Source organism: Ceratotherium simum, chromosome 15 (genome assembly GCF_057802395.1).
Source record: "Ceratotherium simum simum isolate JZ-2026a chromosome 15, ASM5780239v1, whole genome shotgun sequence".
NCBI classification, from domain to species: domain Eukaryota; kingdom Metazoa; phylum Chordata; class Mammalia; order Perissodactyla; family Rhinocerotidae; genus Ceratotherium; species Ceratotherium simum.
Genome location: NC_141914.1, coordinates 1414976 through 1419477, shown reverse-complemented (window position 1 = coordinate 1419477; position 4502 = coordinate 1414976).

The following is a 4502-nucleotide window of genomic DNA, read 5'->3' as shown; positions in this document are numbered from 1 at the left end:
AAATTAATCTTTTTATTTCATTTATAAATTTTAATTGTTAAAATTATTTAACATTATGAATTTTCCCCACATCATTCCATGAAATCTTTTAATAAATTCTGATGTGTAGTTTTCTCTTTATCATTTTTTTCAGAAATTCTTCAATTTTGTTTATATTTTGTGTTTCTTCTGGAAGCCACTTCATAAAGAGATTGTAAATTTCAAAGAGGAGGAATCTCTTTTTTTCCTTTTGATATTAATATATAGTTCATATATATTGATCAGAGAAATGTTATTTTTATTGTTTGGAATTTATGGAAATTGTTAGGAGTTTCTTAGGTGACCTAACACATACTCAGTTTTTAGGAGTGATCCATGTGCAGTTGAATGAAACACAGGAAACGAGAGCAGATCAGATGAGAAGAAACGAACAAGACAGTGAGCTCATGTGTACATGAGATATTCGCCATTTCCCTTCCTGGAAGAGGAATATTTACAGAGATGAAACCATAGGGATATGAGAATTTGATTCTCTCCTTGTTATGAAGTTCTTACGGGGTTTTGAGACAAGATTTCTACATGGTATCTTGGCATGATTCGTCTGTCACATATCAAAGGCATATATTCACAGCTCATGTGAAGTTTGTCCTAGCTCCATAGGGGCCCATCTTTAGAGTAGAGGGAGCAGCAGCCAAAACCAAAGCACCTTATTAGTGCCTTCACTGTGCCAGATGCACGCCGATGCCAGCCGTCTCTGTCCTGCAGAGGACATCATGCATAGTATGAAGACAATACTGAATATGGAACTGGTGAACTCACTAAATAGTTCGACAGTTCTCATACACACTGGATGAAAATATATAGGATTGTTTTTACAGTGGAAAAAAAACATATGAAAAATTATTTCAGAGACTGGAAGACTAGTGAGGGGCTTGCTACAAACATACTAATCAGAATAATGTATTCTTAGTGACCAGGTATTTCAGTAACTATTCTGAAATGGTTACCTTCACCATGGCATTGCCAAATAATCTGGCTTCTTAAATCTGGATATATAATATTTTAAAAATAACAGTTTTTAATGAAGTCACTGACATTAAAAATGAGCACGGATAGACTGTTTAGTACCATGCGGCCATTCAAGCTAACTATTCAGGAATGTGTACCTTGCCCAGTGACCTGACTGATCTGTGCTAAGGGAAACTCTAGAACATCTGAAGAGCCAATTTTCATGAAAATCATATGTTTGTTAGTTTGACTGAATTTGTAAATCCACTTTAAATAGTAACTGTGTTCCATGCTTATAATGTTGTCTTAAAAGACAACATAGGTTATTAATGCTGAGAAAATAAGTGGCACTGTGCCATTTATAATGCAAATGTAAGAGCTTGGCCATCTTGACAAACTTAAATAAAATTTACTAATCATAAATTAAATTTAAAAATATAAACTAAATTTAATTTAAAATTAATATTGCTTATTCAGCATCTTCACCAGTATTTAACAGACCTCAGAGAGTTCTCAAAGAGACACATATTTTTAGCACCTAAAAATTATCAAGAGTCACTGGTTGAAATTAGAATAATGGTCTTTAGAAATAGGAAAAATCAAAATAAATTCTTATATCTTTTGGCGAAATACACTGATATAATAATAAAATAAAAATCTTCAATTCACCACTACTGGTAACACTGTATGTTAGTTAAAGAAAGATAATTGAAGCCTAATCTGTATAAATTATTCAGGAAAGGAGGCACAGTGCTGAAGACCAGACCCTCTTTGGAGCTAAGCAAATGAACCCCTCACTCCAGCCTCTCCCAGAAGGCGTCCAAGTCTCCTTGAGTTTGAAATCAATTCTAGGACGTGACAATATGCAAACAGCACAGCTGTTTTGGGAATACCCTGATGGAAACTTTGGTAAAGTTATCCAATGGAAGTTTATTTCTGTCAGGGACTCACCATCTTTCTGGGAGATCACCTATTTATCATTTTCCCAAAGCCACGAGATCACAAGAGTAAGGATGAGAGTCACATTCTTCTGAGTATGAAGAAAATAAAAGAACTTGGGGTGGTGCATTGTCTCACAGCAGAGAGGGTTTCAGACAGAGTAGAAGTCCACGTACAAATAACTTCACACTCTGTCAGGGGAATTGAAGACTGACAGGGAGATCGGCCTGTTGAGGAACTTTCTATGAAAAAACTGAAACAGTGGAAAACATAAAATATTCACTGTCTTCAGTTGTAGAGAGTAAAAAGCAGCTTTAATACCCAACTTCTTACAGCAATACCTTTGTAACTGTCTACAACATACATGTGAAAACAAGAGAAAATATCGGTCTTGGGCTTTGGACTCTGCCAATGTGGTTCAAGTGTCAGCTTGGTCACCACCTGGGCAACACTGGATTAGTTGTACCCGTGTTTTACCTGCAAATTGGGATAATAATTATGAAGTTGTTGTCAAATTTAAAATATGTTATGAGTGTAAAGGACTTAACATATTTCTTGGCATTCATTGTGTCCTCAGTAAATAGTAGCTTTGATTGTGAAAACAGTAGTTTGATGAACACATTCATCCTTCAGCCCACAAATTCTCATTCATTCATTTATTAAGAGAGTCTTTCCAAGTGCCACACACTCTGTCAGGCATTGGGGACACAGGGGTGGATGGGACAGGTCAGAGCAGGTCATCTCTGCTCTGTGGGGTTTAGAGTTAGTAAACAAGAGATGTTTTAAAAAATATTAACAAAAAATTATATTTGCACTGCCACAAGGAGTCCTATAAGGAAAAAACGACAAGATGCTCTAAGAGGGAATAACAGGGACATCAAACTGGAAAAATGCTCCAAGACCTCCCGGACCAAATTCACTTGATTTGAACTTATTCCTAACAAGGTGTTTTCTGGCGTCTGTGTCTGATGCTTTGACATCTGGGCCTTTCTGACCAGGGCAGGACTGCCCCCTGCAGAGTCAGCCGACTCCTGTGTGGAGCACAGGACTCTCCAGGGAGTGCCTGTCAGATACAAACTAACCCGTCCAGAGCCAACCTCCCAGCCTCTTCCTTTACACTTGGTCACCACTCCCCTGCCCATTCACCCCAGGGCAGGCGTCAGACAACCAGGGGCAGGCCCTACTCTCCAGAGCCTGCTAAAATTGTCCAAACCAGCCAGATCCAAGCCCGCTCAGACGCTGGCCCGGCCTTGCCCATCCCCAACTCTGAACCCACGGTAAAGCACTGGCGCTGTTCCCCACTCTCCCTCTGCCTGGGTAGACATCGGTGTGCTCTCATCACAGTGGGCATGACCCCCAACCTGAAAGAAAGCAGGTTGAGTCATAAATTGTCGTTTCAATGGCATCATCTCCTGATCTGTTGGCCTCATCATAGCTGAGTAATAATAAATCCCACATTCTAAACAGACCTATCTTGTAAAATGAATCAAGAAAAGTCAGTCTGACACTGTTATCCCTCTCTTAGACTCAGCTGATGCTCCCCACTCACAGAAGCAACACCAAGGAGTATTTGCATGTATTAAGCTATAAAATTGTACAGAATCAGCTAAGAGGAAGGTAGATGGGAAAATTAAAAAGAAGGCCAATCTCCTTCGAATCAAAGTGGCACATTAGCATGATTTAAAAAATTAATACCCATTTAGTCTAATATGTATCCTGGTGGAATAAAAGAAGTACAAGTACTGGTCTATATAAATTTAGAGTTAAATTTTAAGCTTTTTTTCTTTTATTAATTAGTATAGATTGGAGCAGTACAATGAGGAAAAGCTAAAGAATGAATCCAACTGGTCCTGGATGCTAAGGATAGTGAGATATTCAACACGTGGAAACAGAGCCAATTTACATTAAAACCATTCCTTGAATAAAGGCACTATGAGATGAAGAAGCATGGTTACCAGCAATGGAAATTAAAAATGATTTTAGTTACAATTTTTTACATGACCAAGTATCATTATTGATAGAAGAATTTATATTATTTATTTGTCATTATAAAAATTGACATTTTAGTCAATAAGCTAATATTGAATCAATTGACAATAGTAAAGACAGGTTGTATACACAGATATAAAGAAGCGTTTTTAACATCAGTGACCTCAGGATTAGAACAAAACAATGAGTTCTATTTGGCCATTTAAGATGCCTAAAATCATTGGAGTTCATGATTCATTCATTAGCTGGCCATACACTGAGAAAGTCTAAATTGCGGCAAAACTACTGATTTGCTCTCAGATGTACTTTTAATGAAGTGTAGAATTTTTCAACCAAAAAAAAGTGCTATCCTTCCACAAAAATTATTGTGAAAATAAAGCAATCTCTGTCAGTGAAATATTTTAAATTCTATATTACTGCCAGAGGGTTTCTCTCAATATGAGAATTGTCTGTGTTGATGAGGAGTAATGCATACATTTTCTATATTGAATGCCTGATTTTTTTTAGAATATTCAAATATCAATCAGGAATAAATATTTCTAGGGCCAGCTCCATGGCGTAGTGGTTAAGGTCCAGGCGCTCTGCTT